The 23,549-nt window shown below is 38.5% G+C and overlaps 1 pseudogene; it reads left to right on the top strand.

Moving 5' to 3' along the window:
• Window positions 1-226: 226 nt before the first annotated feature.
• On the top strand, window positions 227-1,168 carry LOC116872831 (annotated as a pseudogene).
• Window positions 1,169-23,549: the final 22,381 nt, after the last annotated feature.

The following is a 23,549-nucleotide window of genomic DNA, read 5'->3' as shown; positions in this document are numbered from 1 at the left end:
GCAACTCTCATGGTTTCTAAAGGAAAACTTTTCTCTGTCCTTCCAACATTCACTATAAGACCTTGTGATGCCATGGATTTGAGAAGGGAGGGCTATATCAAGGGGGATTGACAAGCTGTCCCTGCATAGCAGCTAATTGTGACCAGAGAAAACAAAGACTTGCTGGGTTGTGGACTTGGAGTAAGGTAAATAACAAAACATCGTGTATAGAACTAGACCCAAGCCAATGGCAAGAGTCAACCAAACCAGCAGTGTCTCTGAGTTCATTCTCCTGGGACTCTCCTCCCGGCCTGAAGACCAGACATCCCTCTTTATCCTCTTCCTCACCATGTACCTGGTCACCATAATCGGGAATCTACTCATCATCCTGGCCATCCACTCTGACCCCCAGCTCCAGACCCCCATGTATTTCTTCTTGAGTTTCCTGTCCTTCACTGACATTTGCTTTACAACAACCGTTGTCCCCAGGATGCTAGTGAACTTCCTGTCAGAGAAGACCATCTCCTATGCTGGGTGTCTGACACAGATGTATTTCATTTATGCTCTGGGCAACACTGACAGCTGCCTTCTGGCGGTCATGGCCTTTGACCCCTATGTGGCCATCTGTGACCCCTTCCACTATGTCACCACCATGAACCACCACCGCTGTGTCCTGCTGGTGGCCTTTTCCTTCTCACTTCCTCACCTCCACTCACTCCTACACACACTGCTACTGAATCGCCTCATCTTCTGTGACTCCAATGTCATCCATCACTTCCTCTGTGACCTCAGTCCTCTGATGAAGTGGTCATGATCCCCCACTTTTGTCAATGAAATTGTGATAATGTCAGAAGGTTCTGTTGTTTTGGTGACCCCCTTTCTGTGCATTATTTTCTCTTATCTATGAATCCTCATTGCAGTTCTCAAGATCCCCTCAGCTGCTGGGAAACGCAAAGCTTTCTCCACCTGTGGCTCTCACCTCAGGGTAGCTCTCTTTTATGGAAGCATCTTCTATGTCTATTTACAGCCCCTGTCCACCTACACTACCAGGGACCACATAGCAACACTTGTGTACACAGTTCTGTCCTCCATGCTAAACCCTTTTATCTACAGTCTGAGAAACAGAGACCTGAAGCAGGGCCTGAAGAAGCTGATGGGCAAGAGGAAGTCCCAGGCAGCACCCTCTTGACAAACTCACACATGTAATCTGCTCCACTTAAATCTGGTCTCTACTAGATCTTTGTGAAAACTGAACTGTTGCAAGTTAGCTTTTTTAACCCATGTGAGATAAAGCTCACATCCATTGATGACAGTGACCAATTGTCCCTGCCTCTGCTGAAATCATGATACTTTTCCTCACTATTCCTCCATTTTTCCATTAAGATTCATTATGTTATTATCCTCCTAATATTGCTTTTAACTAACTCTCTTGTCACAAGTATTTCCTGAACAAATTGTTGTCTTTTTATTAAGACTTCCTCTCCCAAACCCTTCACAATACAGTATATTGCTGAAAATGATCACTGAACTTACAGCTTTTGAGTGTCTTTGCAAACATTTCAAGGGGAAAGGATTGAGGGAGAGAACAAAGGGAAGGAGAATTATATTCTAGTTACTTTTCTCACGAGGATTTTTATAATTCCTTATTTTTTCTTTCAAAAAACTTTTCTTCCTAAATGTATGTTGGATAATGAGATTTTTTTCAGTCATTTTCAGATTATAACAGATAAAAAACAACCTAAGATCCCATCAATAAGGAATGGGAAAATAATGATTAATCACATAGAATATTAAGAACATGCAGCAGGTCGAAAGAATCAAACGGATGTCTATGTCTTCCTTGAAAAGCCACTAGGTAGAAAAATCAAGATGTGGAACAAGTATAAAAGTGTGAATTTATTATGTTTTTAAAAACTATATGAATCAGTGTGTGTGTTTGTGTGTGTGTATAGTCACTAGAGTAAGAATGGAAGTGCAGTGGGGGACACAGAGGGAGAGAATTCCCAACTCATACACATTAGTAACATCTGAACTTGTTTAAATTAATATATATATAGCTCATGTAATATGAACTTATTAATATATCAGATGACCAAAGCAATAGTGAAAGAATTTCTTTGTAGGATACCAAAGAAGAGAAACTTTCTAGGTGTATGGATTATTATTTGACTCTTTCACTTCAGTGATACTTTAATAGTGTATAGCATTCAAAGTAGCAAAACTTTTGAATGTTTAGAAATATATCTGCCTTGTCCTAGTGCATCAAGTGTTTTCGGTTATAAACAAGAGGTCATTGTAATTTGTATTCCTCTATGACTTCCTTCCCTAACCACAGTCTATAGACCCCAACAGCAAATATGGCCCCCTGCCACTCAGTAGGCTCTGAGAGAGTGAACCCTGATTCTACCCAGTTTACTCCAAGCCTGAGCACAGGAGCCTGACTTGGACATTGACAAACCCATTATAATTTTTTAATTTTTTTATTATGTTCAGTTAGACAACATATAGTACATCATTAGTTTTTGATGTAGTATTCAATGATTCATTATAAAATTTAAATGGAAATGAAAAATAACCTTGAACAGCCAAGACACTCTTGAAGAAAAAAATCACAAAGTTGGAGGAAACACATTACCAAGTTTCAAGACTTCTACAAAGTTAACATAATTAATTTAGTTTAGTATTATATCCAAATACATAAATAGAACAGTTGAACATAGGGGGAAAAGAAAAGAGAGGCAAACAAAAAACAGACTCTTAACTACAGAGAACAAACTGAGGTTTGCCAGAAAGGAGGTGGGCAGGAGGATGGGTTAAGTGGGTGATGGTTATTAAGGAGTGCACTTGTGATGAGTACTGGGTGTTGTATGTAAGTGATGAATCACTAAATTCTGCTCCTGAAACTAATATTACACTATATGTTAACTAATATTATACAATATGTTACACTACTTGTTAATAATTTAAATTAAAACTTTTTCTTAATGTTGGAATCTTTGACTCCCTTTCTCTCACAATCTCAATTCATCAGCAGCTCTTGCTGATTTCAATTTAAAACCAAATAGAGTATTCACCGAATTTTTACTACTTCCTCTGCTACCATCCTAGCTTATTACTTCTTAACTGCACTGTTGCGGTAGCTCTTGGATGGTCACCCTGCTTCCACACAGCCCCCTTCTCCAGCCAGAGTGATCCTTTTTAGAGCTGAATCATGTTACCCTTCTGGTGAAAAACTTCCAAGGGCGGGGCACCTGGGTGGCTCAGTGGGTTAAAGCCTCTGCCTTCGGCTCAAGTCATGATCCCAGAGTCCTGGGATCAAGCCCCACATCGGGCTCTCTGCTCAGCGGGGAGTCTCCTTACCCCTCTCTCTCTGCCTGCCTCTCTGCCTACTTGTGATCTCTGTCTCTCAAATAAATAAATAAAATCTTAAAAAAAAAAAAACCAAAAACAAAACTTCCAAGGGCTATACAAATAATTCACAGCAAAAATCAAATCACAAAGTCTAAAGGACTTACACCCTGTTGGCTTTAAAATTATCACCTCAAAAATAAAAACAAAAGAGCAACAACAACCAACCCCCCCCACACACACACATATATAAATATATCTCCTCGTGCTCTTCTGCATGCTCACTGTCCTTTAGGGATGAATCTCATTTTTTTTCCTGAACATAGAATCCTAATCATTACATCTCAGAAATGTTGCAGTTGCTATACCTACTCCCTGAAATACTTTTCCTGCAAATATCCCAGTGGCTCTGTTCCTGCTGCCTTCAATTCTTTCACCCTCTTGGTGAAACCAATCCTCATCGCACTCCTTTAAATTGCAGCCTGTCCCCTGTATTCCTCATTTCTCCACTACACTACATTTTATAGCACTTAAAAACCATGAAACTTACATATTAAGTCTATTTTCACTGTCTTCCCACTAATATAAGCTCCAGAAAAGGAAAATATTTTTGTCTGATTGGTTCACTTCTAGAAATTTCCATAAACACAGTAGATACATAATAAACATCTGTCAAAAAATCAATTACTTTAATATATATTTATCTTTTTCTTTTCTATAAATCAGGTCATGCTGTTTGTGAAGCAAAACATAACTCATTGTCATAACCTAGAATTAAGAAGGCCTAAGTAAACTGTCCCCACAAAGAAAGTTCTAGTTTTATATATATATACATACAGTCTAAATTGGTTTAGGGAATTTGGAAATGAGATTTAATGCACTGCACTCCTCTGTTGGATTTTTGTCACAGGCAAAAACTCATTTAAGGATAATAAATCCAAAATCTTTGCAATATGTTTAGATTTTTGGAAACAATCAGACACAATATGTAACTAGCAACTACATTATAAATGCAAACATTCTCAACTTTATTACTCTAAGCACTTGCAGCAACACATACTCTGTATAACTACAGGACATGATAGACAAAAAAAGAAACTAAAATGTTTATCATCTCATTTACAAAAATTGATGCACACTATGTATCTTCATTAAATATTATATTAGCCATTTTTATACAAACAATAACATTTATTTGCCACTTTTTATTTTAATTCCAGTATAGTTAACATAGTTTTATGTTAGTTTCAGGGATACAATATAGTGTTTCAACAATTATATATGTTACTCAGTGGCTAATATATATATTAGCCATTTTGATGACTTCTCGTTTATCTAAAACCATGTTTCACAAAACTTCATACTAAATCAACTGTAATGGTCCAGACGTTAATTTTGTTCTAAAGACAAGTAGCAAATCACATTTGAGAATTCTTATCTTTTCAAATTGGTATCACTAAGAGGTAAGAAGATATAACTTATACAAAATGCAACATTATTCAGACCTCTAATCTTAGTTTAAGATTGTTCCTATTTTTCAAGAGAAAACATATAATCTTCCTTCAGAAAAAGAAGTTCATGTATTTTGATATCATGACAAGTTATTCTTACCTCTTCAGATGGATAAGGAAGTACCTTAAGATGTTGACTTTGCAAAAATGAGAGCTGCTGATAGTGCCACATACCAAGAGTTATGTGAAAATAATGAGGACAAGAAGAGATATACCTGAACCAAGGCAATAGATTATGGAGATCATAACCTGGATATTTTTATTTCAGAAAAATAGAAAAATAGGTAGGGAATACAATCCAGGTAGGGGTCCAAAAAGGGGGAGAGACCATTGAAATCAAGGGAAATTTGGAGGATGCCAGTGTATCAGTTAGCTTTTGGTGCATAACAAATCATCCCAAAACTTAGTGGTTTACACAACAAACTTTGTTTATATGACAATTTCATTGGCTGGCAATTTGGGCTGGGAATATGTTCAGCTGTATGGGGCTTCTTGTCTGGGTTTGGTTCAGTTGATCTTAACAAGGGCTCATTCATGCCTCTGCTATTACCTGCCAGGTCACCTGGGAGCTGGTTGATTGTTAGCTGGAGGATCTTGGTTCTCCTCCATGTGGATCCCATCTTCACACAGACTAGGTTGGACTAGTTCACATGGTGGTCTCAAGGTTCCAAGAGCAGCAGCAACAGAGTCTGCCTAGGCTTGGAAATCTCACACCACTTTCACTGACTCTGTTAGTCAAAATCAACAAGTCCTGCCCAGATTTAGTGGGTAGGGGAAAAAACTCCACTTGCAAGGAGGTATTGCAAAGTGACTTGGCCATTTTTGCAATTTACCACTGTCACCTCCACAATTTTTCAAGGACATATCCCTGGAAATATCGCTAGGAAAATTAAGAACATGGTATTAAGGAGGGTACATGTTGTGTACATGTGAACATGTGATGAGCACTGGGTGTTTTATGCAAATAATGAATTATTCAACACTACAATAATAATGATGATGATAATAATAATAAAACAACTTTTAAAATAAAACTTTAAAAAAGAAAACTTGAAAATCAAAATAGCAAAAGAAAAAAGAATTAAATAATGAGAAGTGAGTAAACAACTCAATATTGTGCAGGACAAAGTAAGACACACATCTCCTCCCTCACAACAGAAGTGTAGTGGAGTGGCTGACAAGTGGCCATATACCTGTCATATGCCATCACAGCAAGAAGGAAATTGTCAAGACAAACAAAAATTATGAAAAAATATATCTGTGTTATACACCCTGCATAGGGGATGGATTGATCCTGAGCATGCATGTTTATCAGCATCTTAGGGATGGAGAGAGATGAAAAGGAAACATCAGTGAAGGCCAAGTGGCTGAGGAAGAAGTACACGGAGGTGTGGAGGTGAGAGTCCAGCCTGATGAGCAGGATGATGAGCAGGTTCCCCAGCACCATGGTCAGGTACATGCCCAGGAACAGGGCAAAAAACAGGCATTCCTCTGTTCTGGCCAGATGGGGAGCCCCAGGAGTGACTCGGACACACTGCTCATGTTCTCCCTCTTCATTGTCTCCTTAATATCTGCTGGGATTAAAAGAGTAGGAAATATCAGGGACTGAGATATGGTCGTTGTCATTACTGTGTGCACATTACAGCCACATGCTTTTTTTTCCCCCCCCAGAGACTGTGAAAATTGAGACAAATCACAAATTTTGCTGTCTGAATCTTCTGTCTGCCCCCTTCTGGTCACAGAATGCATCAGACTTCCAACAGCACACAAGAATTCCTTCAAAGGAGACCAGAATAAATTTCTTCACTTGTTGAGCCATGTTCCAGATGCTTTCATGGCACTGGGAATAGAACAGAAAATAAAACACTCAATCCTCTTCCTTCTTGGAGCTCGCAGTTATTGAGCACATTTTAGAGTACTGATCAAGCTTTGTAGCCAGAAATCTTGAATTGGATTCCAACCTCAACAATTTACTACCTGAGTGACCTTGGCCACTTTCTCTATGTCACTGCAGAGATCCTACTCTTCACCATTCTGCTCTTCCTGCCCTGCATTCATTTGGCAGAAAATCCTGGGCCATGTTTGGAATTGCTTCAGGGCTTCTAAATTACCCCAGCACCTGCTTGATTATCTACCTATACCCATACATATGATGACCCTATATTTTTTTTATAGAAAACAAACATTTATTTTCATCAATTATGTTAACCAAAATTATAACCCATCAAGGAAGTTAGTATAATGCAAAGATTAACAACACTGATCTTAAAAACAGACTTCCTGGATTTTAAGGCTGTCTCGGGCTCTAGGTATTTGAGTGATTATGGACAAATTAATTGGCCTTGCTCAGCCTTAGTTTCTTCTTCTATAGAATGAGAATAATAGTAACATTTTACTCCATTGTTTCTTATTAATATTAATTAAGTTAATGTATTTATTGTGCAGAAAACAAATTGGCACAGAGAATGTGCTACAAAAGTTTGTGTTCTTTTCCAAATCAGAACTACTTGTAATGAGTTTTATTTCTTATTTTTATTTTTTATTAATTTTTTATTTTTTCAGCATAACAGTATTCATTATTTCTGCACCACACCCAGTGCTCCATGCAATACGTGCCCTCTCTAATACCCACCACCTGGATCCCCCAACCTCCCACCCCCCGCCCCTTCAAAACCCTCAGATTGTTTTTCAGAGTCCATAGTCTCTCATGGTTCATCTCCCCTTCCAATTTCCCCCAACTCCCTTCTCCTCTCTAACTCCCCTTGTCCTCCATGCTATTTGTTATGCTCCACAAATAAGTGAAACCATATGATAATTGACTCTCTCTGCTTGACTTATTTCACTCAGCATCATCTCTTCCAGTCCCGTCCATGTTGCTACAAAAGTTGGGTAATCATCCTTTCTGATGGAGGCATAATACTCCATAGTGTATATGGACCACATCTTCCATATCCATTCAACCGTTGAAGGGCATCTTGGTTCTTTCCACAGTTTGGCGACCGTGGCCATTGCTGCTATAAACATTGGGGTAGAGATGGCCCTTCTTTTCACTCCATCTGTATCTTTGGGGTAAATACCCAGTAGTTTAATGGCAGGGGATGACCCTATATTTTATTATCCAAGCCAGGACACTTGAAGACTGAGAAGAGAAGTTACATAATAATTATACTAGAACAACAGGTCTACACCAAGATGTTCCAGGGAAAACCAGAACGTGCAGTAACCTACTTATACCACACTTTCTAATTTGCAAAGGACTTCCACATGCACTTACTTACATTAATTAGCAAACATTTATTGAATGCCTGTAAAGCAGGCATTCCAACTGTTAATTCTTTCATGTTACTATAGTGGAAACAGGTGTGAAGTCATATACTCCAGAGTGTATACAAGTTGATGGACCCTGATCTTAAGCATAGGACTTCTGATAGACTTTACACTAGAGGAGGCCAGGCAACCCCTTCACTGGGAGTTAAATCAGAGTTAGAGCCCTAGAATGGAGCCCAGTGAGACAGCATCCTTCTAAGTCACAGGGATCTGTTAGAAGAGCCTTTTCAAAGAACAGAGATGAACTCAGATGAACTTTGAGCTCGTTTCAGTCAGTGGGACAAGAAGGGGGTCAGATACTTAAACCTTTTCCTAATACATGGTTGCTCAGTGACATTGATTGGGTAAGACTTCTCTTTGGAACTCAAGCATTTGGGGGTGAAATCCAAAGGTTTTGTGTCAGGAAGGATCTTCATATTCAGTGACTGGATGAGGAAGAATAGAACTCTGACGCAAGCCACCCCCACATGAAAGAAACAGCTGGCTACTGCTCAGGAAGGAGGGAAGGAAGCTGTCAGCTGGCTCTTTGGATGTTTCCTCTGCTTTGCACAAAATACTCTAAACAGTCAAGAAATGACTAGTGAGTTTAAAATCTCACGCATTTAGGAAATAATCATGATGCTAGCTCCCACTTAGTGCATGCTTATAGAATACTCCCATCACATTCTACAGTTCAGACATCTTAGCCTCACAGAGATTGAGCCCAAGGTCCAAAATGAAGTTTTGAAAATAGGATATTTGAATCAAAATGTGTGTGACACCAGAGCCCAAACACTTAACCACTACCATGTTCTCAAGAGTAGAAATACAACATTATGCAAGGCCAAATGAAGAAAAGTACCCTTGGAGCACTGTAGGGTCTTCAAATCCCATGGATAAATGGCTTACAACCTGGCTTGGGGATGACTCTGCTTTGAGCTGCCTGTCTCTGAAATAGGAGGAGATAAGACATAAGAGGAGAATGTAGCTATAAGTCTGTTTATCCAGCGCGCACACACACACACACACACACAGTCTTATCATGGTTTTAGTTCTCTCCCTTATACACCCATTTGAAGTTAAAAATAGTCAAAGTGTGACTGTTTTATACATAAAAACACATATGTGGCCACACACACATACACACCAACGTAGACCTCGGACCTATACTCATCCTCTTCATGACCTATACTCATTCTAGGTAAAAAAACAAACAAACAAAACCAGAGCTTGTGTTACTTTTACATGAATTTACACACAACTGATAAATGGAACACTGTCACACACAATATAATACATAAACATCACTCTCATCTGGACAAAGCACAACCTACCCAAAAACCACATACCGTAAAATACACAAATACACATCCAGACACATGAACATACCATAGACAAACTTAAATCTAAACAGCAGTGCATACACACAAGCGCACACATACACTAACAAGAAGAGCTTTCCTTCCATAATCTATTGAACCCCTTCCTACAGGAGCAGAGTTGGTATGTGAGTCAGTTAACCACCAAGTACACTGGGTTATACAAACAACACAAAAAACACACGTGCATACACATTCTTGCATAAACATACATGTCCAGTGCCAGGTGGTGATTCTCCATCTTCCTCTGACCTGAGATGCCCCTTGGTGAGCTCAGACACCTCTGGTCAAAGGTGTTTCCTGAGCCTTTACTTTCTGTTTGCATATATATATATATATATATATATATATATATATATATATATATATATATATGACAGAGAGAGAAAGAGAGATTTTAAGAATTGGCTTATGCAAGGGGAAGAGTTAAGATGGTGGAGGAGTAGGAGATCCTAAGTTCATCCGGTCCCTGGAATTCAGCTAGATAGTTATCAGATCATTCTGAACACCTGCAAAATCAATCAGAAATCTGAGAAAATAAATGCTGCAATTCTACAAATGCTGCAATTCTACAAATAGAAAAGTGACTACTTTTTGGAAGGCTATGGAGACTTGAATCTGGAGTGATCTATCAGAGGATAGGGCAGTGGGAAGAAGGTCGCTGAAGAAGGCTACCACAAAGTGTTATAAGCAGCAGAGTGCAAAATTGGAACTTTTAGAAGTCCACTGCAGTGGAAGATGTCCCTAACTTAAAGGTGCTCAGGTGGCAAAGAAGGTCAGAATCCCAGGTAGGACAGCATGGTCTCAGGGACCCCAGTGTCACAAGAATAGGAGTGCCTGTGCATGGCAGAGTTCCCAGGCATCACAGTGGGGAAGCTGGCTGAAAACAGTGAGTCTAGGCACCAGATTTCTGCTTGGTGTTGCTATAAACTGTGAACTGCTACACGGTAACACAATCACTCTCCATGTCCAATAAGAAGCATAAGTGTGGGCACCTGGGTGGCTTGGTGGGTTAGGGCCTCTGCCTTTGGCTCGGGTCATGAGCCCGGAGTCCTGGGATCCAGTCCCGCGTCGGGCTCTCTGCTCGGTGGGGAGCCTGCTTCCCCCTCTCTCTCTGTCTCCCTCTCTGCCTACTTGTGATCTCTCTCTGTCAAATAAATAAGTAAAATCTTAAAAAAAAAAAAAGCATAAGTGTGGGGGTGAGACCTCCTCTTCCTCCACCAGGAGGAACAGCTGGAGTCCACACTGTTGGAGTCTATAAAATTTGGCAACCTGAAGCTCAGTTGTGTGCCTGAGATAAAAATGCTGTTACAGTCTGGGTGAACACAGAGTTCTGATGGAAAACAGGGAGACAAGAGTGATTAACTGTTTTTTTGTTAAGGCTCACTGAAGAGTTGGGGGGGTGCAAATTTTCAGATCTGGGGCTAGAGATTGGGGAGTCACCATTTCCATCCCCCCACCATTGGTGCTGAAAGCCTTCAGGGAGCAAAACAGCACCACATAGTGAAATCTGGAACTGCTTGCACTGAGAACAGCCCCCTGGCAAAGGAGGAGCATTTCCACAAGTGCAAGGGCACCTGAGAATCAAGGCAACAGGTCCTTCCCCCAGATAACCAGCAGGACTACCTGGCTAGCACCAAGTTTACCAATCACAGAGAACTGCAAAACTTCAGCTCTTAGGGAAAACAGTATATAGAGTTTTAAAATTTTCTTTAGTCTTTCAGTTTTATTATTTTCAGTTATTTTATTTTTTCAGTTCTTTTTTATTCTTTTTAATTTTTATTTTTATATATACATTAATATATATTTTATTTTTGGTTTCCATTCTTTGTATTTTATTATATATGTGTATGTGTGTATATATATGTATGTATATATGTGTATATATATGTGTATATATATTTGTGTACACACACACACATATATTTCTTTCTTTCTTTCCTTTTTTCCTATTTTGGGACCCAGTTTCTTTTAATAAGCAGATCAAAATATACCCAGGATCTAGTTTTCTGTTTTGTTTCTTTGATTTTTTTCCTGTTTTGTTTTTGCTTTCTTCTGTTTTTCTCCTCTGTTGCCATTGTTATTGTTGTTTCTTCTCTCTCTTCTACTCTTCTCTGGACATAATTGCAAGTTGGAGAAATTCACCCTAAAAGAAAGAACAGGAGGTAGTACTCACTTCCAGGGTTTCAATAACACAGATATAAATAAGATTTTTGAACTAGAATTTATTTTTTTATTGTGTTATGTTAGTCACCATAAAATACATCATTAGTTTTTGATGCAGTATTCCAAGATTTATTGTTTATGTACAACACCCAGTGTTCCATGCAATACATGCCTTCCTTAATACCCACCACCAGGCTCACCTATCCCCCCACCCCCTCCCTTCTAAAACCCTCATTTGTTTCTTGGAGTCCACCATCTCTCATGGTTCATCTCCCTCTCTGATTTCCCCCAATTTACTTTTCCTTTCCTTCTCCTAATATCCTCCATATTATTCTTTATGTTCCACAAGTAAGTGATACCATATGATAATGGACTTTCTCTGTCTGACTTATTTCACTTACTAGAAATTTAAAACAGTGATTATAAGTATACTAGCTAGGCTTGAAAAAAGCATAGAAGACAATAGAGAATCCCTTACTATAGAAATAAAAGAACTAAAATCTGATCAGGCCAACACTAAAAATGCTATTACTGAGATGCAGCCAAAAATGTAGTCTTTAACAGCAAGGATAAAAGACAAAATGTTGGAAAATAAAGAAGCTGAAAAGAAGAGAGAAAAAACAAGTACTGGATCATGAAGGGAGAGTTTTTTTTTTTCAGGTTTTGCAATAATGCTATATTTTTATTTATTTTTATTTTTTTTATTTTCAGCATAACAGTATTCATTTTTTTGCACCACACCCAGTGCTCCATGCAATCTGTGCCCTCTCTAATACCCATCACCTGGTTCCCCCAACCTCCCACCCCCCGCCTCTTCAAACCCCTCAGATTGTTTTTCAGAGTCCATAGTCTCTCATGGTTCACCTTCCCTTCCAATTTCCCCATAACAAATAGCATGGAGGACAAGGGGAGTTAGAAGAAGGGAGATGAAGGGAGTTTTTGAGAAATCAGTGATTCCATAAAGTGAAATAATATCCAGATATTAAGGTCCCAGAAGGTGGGGAGAGGTTTATTTGAACAAATTATAGCTGAAAACTTCCCTAATCTGGGGAATGAATAGGCATTCAAGTCCAGAAGTCACAGAGAAACACCTCCATATTAATAAAAATAGGTCAACACCTCAACATACAATAGTGAAGCTTGCAAATTTCAGAGAAAAAGAGATAATCTTGAAAGCAGCTCTGGACAAGAAATCTTTAACCTACAAGGGTAGACACATAGGGCTGGCAGCATACCTGTCCACAGAGACCTGCCAGGACAGAAAGGACTGGCATGATATATTTAATGTGCTAAATGTGAAAAATATGCAACTGAAAATACTTTATCCAGCAGGTCTGTCATTAAGAATGAAGGAGAAATGAAGAGTTTCCAAGACAAACAAAAACTAAAGGAATTTGTGAACACTAATTCAGCCCTATAAGAAATAGTAAAGGGGATCCTTTGAGTGAAGAGAGAGCCCAAAAGTAATAAAGATCAGAAAGGAACAGAGACAATGACTTGACAAGTAATAGAATGTCACTATTCATATATTTCAATAATTACTCTGAAAATAAATGGGCTAAATGTTCTAATCAAAAGACATAGGGCATCAGATAGGTTTCAAAAAAGAAGACCCATAAATCTGTTGTTTATAAGACTCAGTTTAGATTCAAAGACACTTCCATATAGAAAGTGAGGGGGTGGAGAACCATTTATAATGCTAATAGACATCAAAAGAAACCTGGAACAGCAATCCTTACATACATCAGACAAACTAGCTTTTAAGCCAGACTGTAATAAGAGATGAAGAGGGACACTGTTTCATAATAAAAGGGTCTATCCAATAAGAAGATGTACAAATTGCAAATATTTATACTCCTGACTTAGGAGCAGCTAAATATATAAACTCACTAAAAATAAAATTAAAGAAACAGATTGATAATAATACAATAATAGTAGGGGACTTTATCGCCCCACTCAAAACAATGGACAGATCATCTAAGCAGAAGATCAACAAGGAAACAAGAGGTTTGAATGACACACTTCACAAATGTATAAGGAACATTCCATACTAAAGCAACAGAATACTCATTCTTCTCGAGTAGGCATGGAACATTCTCCAGAATAGATCACATACTGGGTCACAAATCAGGTCTCAATGGTACAAAAAGATTGGGATTATGCCATGTGTATTTTCAGATCACAATGATTTAAAACTTGAACTTGATAACAAGAAAAAATCTGGAAGGAACACAAATACCTGGAGATTAGGAGCATCCTACTAAAGAATGAATGGACTAACAAGAAAATTAAAGAAGACTTTAAAAATATGTGGAAACAAATAAAAATGAAAACAATATTTCAGAACCTTTGGGATTCATCAAAGGTGGTCCTAAGAGGGAAGTGTAGAGCAATACAGAACTTTCTCATGAAGCAAGAAAAGTCTCAAATACACAATCTAACCTTACACCTAAAGGAGCTAGAAAAAGAACAAATAAAGCCTAAATCTAGCAAAATAAGAGAAATAGTAAAGATTAGAGCAGAAATCAATGATATAGAAAAAACAAACAAACAAACAAACACACAGTAGAACCAAACAAAACCAGGCACTAGTTCTTTAAAAGAATTAATAAGATCAATAAACCCCTAGCCAGACCTATCAAAAAAAACAAAAAGAGAGAGAGAGAAAGGACCCAAATAAATAAAAACATGAATGAAAGAGAAAAAATCACACCAACACCAAGGAAATACAAACAATTTCAAGACAATATTATGAGCAATTATATGGTAAAAAATCAGGCAATCTGGAAGAAATGGATACATTCCTAGAAACATATAAACTACCAAAACTGAACCAGGAAGAAATAGAAAATCTGAAGAGACCCATAACCAACTAGGAAATTGAAGCAGTTATCAAAAACCTCCCAAAAAACAAGAGTCCAGGGCCAGATAGCTTCCCAGGGGAATTCTACTAAACAATTAAAGAAGAAATAATACTTACTCTACTGAAGCTGTTTCAAAAAAGGAAAACTTTCAAACTTGTTCTACAAGGCCAGAATTATCTTGATCCCAAAACCAGACAAAAACTCTGTCAAAAAGGAGAATTACAGACCAATATCCCTGATGAACATGGATGCAAAAATTCTCACCAAGTTACTAGCTAATAGGGTCCAACATTGTATCAAAAGGATTACTCACCACAACCAAGTGGGATTTATTCCTGGGATGCAAGGGTGGTTCAACATTCATAAATCAATCAATGTGATACACTGCATTAACAACAACAGCAAAAAAGACAAGAACCATATGATCCTTTCAAAGGATTCAGAAAAAGCATTTGAAAAATACAGCATTCTTCTTAAAAAAAAAAAAAAAAAACTCTCCGAAGGGTAGGAATAGAAGGAACATACCTGAATATCATAAAAGCCATATATGTAAAACCCACAGTGAATATCATTCTCAATGGGGAAAACTGAGAGCTTTTTCCCTAAGGTCAGGAACATGACAAAGATGTCCACTCTACCACTGCTGTTCAACATAGTACCAGAAATGCTAGCATCAGCAATCAGAAAACAAAAAAGAAATAAAAGGCATCCAAATCAGCAAAGAAGAAATCAAACTTGTTCACTTCACAGATGACATGATATTCTATGTAGAAAACCCAAAAGACTCTGGCAAAAAATTGTTAGAAGTGATACAGGAATTCAGCAAAATGGCAGGATATAAAATCAATGCATAGAAGTCAGTTGCATTTCTATACACTAACAATGAGGCAGAAGAAAGAGAAATCAAGGAACCAATCCCGTTTACAATTGCACCAAAAACCATAAGATGCCTAGGAATAGGCCTAACCAAAGAGGTAAAGGATCTGTACTCTGAAAACGATAGAACACACACACAAAAATGGAAAACCATTCCATGCTCATGGATTGGGAGAATAAGAATTGTTAAGATGTCTATGCTACCCAAAGCAATCTACACATTCAATGCAATCCCTATCAAGATGCCATCAACATTTTTCACAGAGCTGGAACAAATAATCCTAAAATATGTATGGAACCAGAAAAGACCCTAAATAGCCAAGGGAAGGTTGAAAAAGAAAACCAAGCCTGGAGGCATCACAATTCCAGACTTCAAACTGTGTTACAGTTTGGTTCTGGCACAAAAACAGACACATAGATCAATGGAAAAGGATAGAGAACCCAGAAATGGACCCTCAACTTTATGGTCAACTAATCTTCAACAAAGCAGGAAAGAATATCCAGTGGAAAAAAGGCAGTCTCTTCAACAAGTGTTGGGAGAATTGGACTGCCACATGCAGAAGAATGAAACTGGACCATTCTCTTGCAACATACACAAATATAAACTCAAAATGAGTGAAAGTCCTAAATGTGAGACAGGAATAAAAGTCCTAGAGGAGAACACAGGCAGCAGCCTCTTTGATCTCAGCTGCAGCAACTTCTCACTAGACATGTCTCCAAAGGCAAATGAAACAAAAGCAAAAATGAACTATTGGGACTTCATCGAGATAAAAACCTTTTCCACAGCAAAGGAAACAATCAACAAAACTAAAAGGCAACCTATGGAATGGGAGAAGATATTTGCAAATGGCATATCTGATAAAGAGTTAGTATCCAAAACCCATAAAGAACTTATCAAGTTTGAGCCTGGGTGGCTCATTCAGTTGCATCTTCCTTTGGCTCAGGTCATGACCCCATGGTCTGGGGATCAAGTTCCACATCAGGGGGTCCCTGCTCAGTGGGGAATCTGTTTCTTCCTCTCCCTCTGCTCCTACCCCCTGCTCATGCTCTCTCTTTCTCACACTCACTCTCAAATAAATAAATACAATCTTTTTTTTAAAGTTTTTTTTTTTTATTTATTTGACAGACAGATCACAAGTAGGCAGAGAGGCAGGCAGAGAGAGACAGGAGGAGGAGGCAGGCTTCCTGCTGAGATTCGGGACTCGATCCCAGGACCCTGAGATCATGACCTGAGCCGAAGGCAGAGGCTTTAACCACTGAGCCACCCAGGTGCCCCAATAAATACAATCTTTAAAAAATACTGAAAAAAAGAATTTATCCAACTAAATACCCAAAAAGCAAATAATCCAGTTAAGAAATGGGCAGAAGAGGTGAAGAGACATTTCTCCAAAGAAGACATACAAATGGTCAATAGACATATGAAAAAAAAATGCTCAATATCACTTGGCATCAAAACCACAAAGAGCTACCACCTCATGCCAGCCAGAGTGGCTAAAATTAACAAGTCAGGAAACAACGGATATTGGCAAAAATGCGGAGAAAGAGGAATCCACTTACACTGTTGGTGGGAATGCAAACTGGTACAGCCACTCCGGAAAATGGTATGGACATTCCTCAGAAAGTTAAAAAGATAGCTAACCTGTGACTCAGCAGTTTCACTACGAGGTATTTATCCAAAGGATACAAACATAGTGATTCGAAAGGGCACATGCACCCCAATGTTTATAGCAGCAATGTCCACAATAGCCAAACTGTGGAAATAGCTGAGATGTCCATCGACAGAGGAATGGATAAAGAAAAGGTGGTGTGTGTGTGTGTGTGTGTGTGTGTAGGAATATTACCCAACCATCAAAGAGAATGACATACTGCCATTTGCAATGATATGGATGGAATTGGAGGGTATTATGGTAAATGAAATAAGTCAGTCAGAAAAGGACAAATATCAGATGATTTCACTCATGTGGCATTTAAGAAATAAAACAGATGGGGTGCCTGGGTGACTCAGTTGGTTAAGCATCTGTCTTCAACTCAAGTTCTGATTTGATGTCTTGGGACCAAGCCCTCATCAGGCTCCTTGCCTAGTGGGGAGACTGCTTCTCTCTCTCCCTGCCTGCCACTCTCCCTGCTTGTGCTTTCTCTCATGCTATCTCTCTGTCTGCCAAATAAATAAATAAAATCTTAAAACAAAAAAAGAAAACAGAGGAATATAGAGGAAGAGAAGGACAAATAAAATAAGATGAAAATTGAGAGGGAGACAAACCGTAAGAGATGCTGAACTCTAGGAAACAAACTGAGGGTTGCTGGAGGGGTAGTGGGGGTCAGGGGACGGATAATTGGATGATGTGAATTAAGGAGGGCACTTTATGTAATGAGCATTGGGTGTTATATGCAACTGATGAATCAATAATTCTACCTCTGAAATTAATAAAAACACATAAAATAAATAAAAAGGGAGTTGGGGGGAAATTGGAAGGGGAGGTGAACAATGAGAGACTATGGACTCTGAAAAACAATCTGAAGGGTTTGAAGAGGTGGGGGGGTGGGAGGTTGGGGGGACCAGGTGGTGGGTATTAGAGAGGGCACAGATTGCATGGAGCACTGGGTGTGGTACAAAAACAATGAATACTGTTATGTTGAAAATAAATTTAAAAAACGATTAAACAACAACAACAACAGCAACAACAACTAACTAACTAACTAACTAACTAAATAAATAAATAAATAGAGTTGGCTTATGCAATTGTGGGAGCTGGCAAGTCCAAAATCCACAGCTGCAGACAGATCTGCAGGCTGGAAACTCAGGCAGTCTTGAGGCAGAGTCTCTTCTCCAGGAAGCCTCAGTTTTTGCTTATATTCTTAAGGCCTTAAGTAAAACATTTTACTTTATTTACTTAAATTACATTCCTTTACTTAAAGTCAACCGATTGTAGATGTCAGTCATATCTACAAAATACCTCCACAGCAAAATATAAATTAGAATTTGGTTAAATAAGTAGGCACCGTAGCCCAGCCATCTTGACACAGAAAATTAATCTTTACAAGTGGTGAGGTCAGAGTGTCCGTTAAGGAAACCACACCAGGGAAGAATTATGGAGATGGAGTAGCTAGATCAGCAACCAATAGGGGTATTGCTCCATTATGAGGAGACTGAGTGTACTCAATAAAACATTCTAGTCCCTTGCTTGGTTTTTAGACCTGAGTCACTTTTTAGTCCCAGAATCCACTGACTATTGGAGAGGCCACATCCCAAGGAGGAAGAGCCATGCAACACCACAGGGGTATACCCATGTCTTCCCCAAGGGTACATATAGCATTTACTTGGCAACTTTAAATGGGGAAATGTCATCATGATTTCACTGTTAGAGAGAATGAGTATGGGGACAAGGTACTAAATGGAGTACTGACCCAAATCGTTTATACAGTGGGTCCTCTTAATCTACAGATCCACTATGTGATTTCACTAGTTTCCTAATATATAACTACAAAGATATGTATGGAAGTTGGCACATCCTCAACATTCAATCCCTGGCCTGTGAGAAGCTCCTGAAACTGCCCATCCCCAAGTCAGGGTAATAAATCAAAAAAATAAACCTGGAGATTCACAGACCTGTACCCCTGGGGATAAAAATATGTTTATAAAAAATTTTAAAAAAAGAATAAATGCTACCTATTCATGAATCCTTATATGTTTCAGGCACTGTGGTAGCTCTTCACGTGAATTATGGAATTCAGTCCTCACAAAGGCCCAGTGAAATAGGTCATTAAAAAAAAAAAAAAATATATATATATATATATATATATATATATATATATATATATATCTCCCAGGGGAATGGCACAGAAAGCATGCCAGCATGAATGTCCATTATTTCTCCCCTTGATTCACCATTTGAGTCCCTACAAAAAACAGACAGAGCCTGGAAGGTGACAGTGGACCATTGCAAAGTCAACCAAGTAGTAGCCGCAATCTTAGCCATCCTTCAGATGTGGTATATTTGCTACCAAAGACTAGTATTTGGCCTCGGGTGCATGATTTGCAGCCACTGATCTTGTGAATGCATTATTTTCCACCCCTCACACATAAAAGGATCAGAAACAGTTTGCATGCACTTGGAATGGAAATGGCATATGTTTTCCTCAGGACTCTGTTAACTCTTCTGAATTCTGTCATAGTAGAGTCCAAAAACATGCAGACAGTTTGCATATCCCATAGGACATCACACTACTCCATTGTATCAATGACACCATGGTAATTGGACCAGAAAACCAAGAAGTTGCTAGCAAGTTGGAACTTTAAGAAGACACAGTCTTGAGGGTAGAAGATAAGCACTGTAAAGATGCAGGGGATACAAAGAAGCACTGTAAAGATCCAAGTGATCTAGAAGAGGGTTTGGAAAGCAATGGCTGCATAGAATATTCCTTTATAACCTGCTGACAGAGGAAGGAAATGCTTGAGCATGGTTCACAAGTGGGTCAGCTCACTGTGTAAGTGCAGGTCAAAAATGGATAATGAGTGCACTATAGCTCATCAAGGGTGGCCTTGTAAGATAGTCCTCAGCTTTAAGCTCTCTTTGGGGATGACCTCAGCTGAAAGAAACTGCTACACCTGAGTATCCTTTCTTCCAGAAGCACCCTACTCCCAATGATCAACATGTGGATATAAAGAACTGTCCTCCTTGACATCCTAGCTCCAGAGCTCCCAGTAAGGTCAGCTGAGACCTTCATGAGGACTGTATCACAACCCACCTTCTCCTTCTGCCCAGCTCTGCTTCCTTTCTCTCCCTCCACAGATGGGGATCCCTAGAGCACTCTGTAATGAACACCTTGCAGGCTAATCTCCATCTGAAAGACTGCTTCCTGGAGAACCCAAATGGTAACACTCCCTACTCACTGAACACACACACACACACACACACACACACACACACACATACACACACACACAGGTGTGCAGATCCTATCACCTTTGATTACCCTACACTGAGGACACTAAAGCATGCCCTGGAGATGTTACGGTAAGTTTAAACAGCTCTGGAAATAGCCTCAATCTTTAGAAGGTGGCCTCAGGAGTTAATTGTCCCCCTGAGGGCAACTCCACTCAATTCTGTGGCCATTGTGATTTCTGTATCAAGAGAGAGTTCACAGAACAAATTCTCTTGAGGAGTCAGGTTGGAATGAGCACACCAAAGCTCTCTCAGCACAAGGAAGACCCAAAGGTGTCCAGGAGAGCAGAGGCAAACCCATGAGAAGACCATAGGGTTTCACCGACCAGGAGAGTTCCTGCTACAGTGAGTCTGGGCATCTCAGCCTTCTACAGTGGGGAGCAGAAAAAAACTGAATGGTGCTGAGAGACAGAGGATAAGGAATAGACAGGGATGGGATCCAGAATCAGGAAAATACTTTTTGCCTCTGGAATCCAGAGGAATCTATCTTCTTTTTCTTCCTTCTTCCCAACCCCTCTTGCTCATTGCTGGTTAGAAAATCAAAAGGGCAGCTTTGACTGATAGGTAAATGTAACCAATTTGGAAAAGTGGCTCAGGAGAGAGAAAATATTTTTTTTAAACTGGGAAAAGTGAGAAGATATCTGGATATGGAAAGTGAACATCAGCATACTCACTGACCATCCACCTCACCTGGGTATTTATTTCAGCCTCTATTTGGCTTCTCTGGCTCCAAAAATCACATGGACACAATATATCAGAGTTTAGCCTAATATTTAAGTCTAGCTTTGTATTTTGTGACCACCCTATTTGATCTGTGGTCCAGTGTGTATCATTATCCCATGGTTTCGAGGAACCAGATTCTCAATAGGTGCAGAAGAGGAGTTTAGTAGAAAAGATACACACACACACACACACACACACACACACACACACACACACACACATCCCCTTCCCTGACACATCCCAGGCTTTTAGAATGATTCCCTAGGATTCTCACTTCCAAAACTTCCTTCCATTTTATCAAGTACTCAACCCAGATAAGACACAAGGACTTGTAAGATAGTCCTCAGCGTTAAGCTGTCTTTGGGGATGACCTCAGCCAAAAAAAAATTTAAATCACTTTAAATCTTATCTCATACTCCCCAGTCATCCCCTTCACAAATAACATTTTATGTATATATTTTACAAGCTGTACTTATATGTTAAGTTTCATTAGCTCTTTAAAATACCTAAAAATCACACAGAGCACAGGTGATAGTATAAACCTCCACCTTGTGCTTCCAAGTCCAGTGCACTTTCTACCACACTCTTGACTCAATACCCATGTAATGCACCAGCCACCCAAGACCAAATCCTCCTGTTGCCAATCAATCACGTGTATTAGAATTTTCAAATTCTGCATTCTGTTGAACACAGAAAAACTAGATTTCCCATTGTAAAAGCAAAGGTCTGTTTTAATGTGGGACAAAAAACATTTTAGGAAAGAATGGTGGGACATATGTGTATTTTAAAATAGAAAATAAGTGCTCGCTTCGGCAGCACATATACTAAAATAGAAAATAAAAAAATAGAAAATGATTGAAAAAATAGAAAATGATCAAGTTGAAAAAGAAACTAGATCCTGTGCATGGCTATTTCAGATATATTTTAGTTTTACAAAAACATGAGAAGACACATAGTGGTTAAATCTTGAAATCCACAATTAGTCCTGAGTTTGAAACATATTTCTGCCATTTACTTGATATGTGAGTTTAGCAAATTATTGTTACTCTCTATATCTGTCTCCTCATCAGAAAAAAAAACTGGGAATAATAATAGTTTATGTCTCGTAAGTTTACAGTGAGAATTAAACAAAGTTCCACTTGTGTGGGATAAGAGCTTAACTGTTGATTTACTCACAGATTATTCAAAGCATGGACAAATGCACCTTCTAAAAAGGCTTTGTAGATTCATATGAAGGTCAGTATGACCATTAGAGCATTAAAGTGTGGGCTAGGATTATTTTAGTATTCCGATTCATTACTCTTGAGAATGTGTACAGATACCTAGTTGGGGAAAAAGTCATTGGCACCAATGGTGATGGTAAAGAGAAGACAGTGTTATCAAATATTTACTCTCTCTCTCTGGAACTATTCTAAGTGCTTTGGGCACATTATATCATGAAAATCTCATAAAAATATTATGGAGAAAATATTAATATAGCTATTCACAGATAAGAACACTGAAATTTAAAGATATTCAATTACTTGCCTGCTATTAGCCAGCTGGAAACTAGACATTTAATTGTTGTATGAACAAATGAATAAATAGCCATTCTTTGAACTGGTATTAAAATCATGCCTATCCATGTTGATCTTCTGCTTAGATGATCTGTCCATTGCTATGAGTACAGTGTTGAAGTCTCCTACTATTAATGAAGCCAAAAAACAAACAAACAAGCAAACAAACCAAAACCAAAACAAGTCTATTCAATGTGCCCATTCTCAATGTCTGGATGAATAATTTAAAGCACTCTGTAGACACAAGGGTATCTGAATATATGTTGTTCATGGTAGCAAAGAGAGGACATAGTAAGTCAGGTGAGCCACATGATACAATGGAAAGAGTTAGAACCAGAACATTGATAGATATCCAAAAAATTATATACAGAGAGAAAAAAACAATGAAATATATGCCATAGTATTTTTAAGTAATTATTGAAGTAAATGGAAGAAAAACATACCTAAACAAAGCAATAATACACATTTTTCAATAATATATATATAACTAAATAAACAAATGGCTGCTGGCATGGAAAAACATATGCTTGCTTAATGGTTGGATATCCAAGATGTGAGAACATGATCTGACTTAGGAAACGAGAGGAAAAATAGAAAGTAAATTTAAGACAAGGATTTATATAGACTGATACTGATAGGTTAACATTCACTAAGGAATATGAACTTCTAAATAAGTACCTCTAAAGATAAACCAAGCATGACAGTAAAACTTTGCTGACGTGGGTTCATTATTCCTCTGATTTCCTCATCGAATATTTCATCAAATCCTTCTTTTTGGCAAGGAGATTCAAAGATAAAGCTCAGCATGACATAACTGAAAATTTGTTCTGATATAGACAGAGAAAAATGAAACCATCTAATCTAAAATAAATTCCCAACCCTACCTTTGTCAGTCTCT

The sequence above is a fragment of the Lontra canadensis genome, unplaced genomic scaffold (genome assembly GCF_010015895.1).
Source record: "Lontra canadensis isolate GAN:19392208 unplaced genomic scaffold, GSC_riverotter_1.0 scaffold30, whole genome shotgun sequence".
Classification (NCBI taxonomy): Eukaryota; Metazoa; Chordata; class Mammalia; order Carnivora; family Mustelidae; genus Lontra; species Lontra canadensis.
This window is presented reverse-complemented; position numbering and strand designations above follow the sequence as displayed.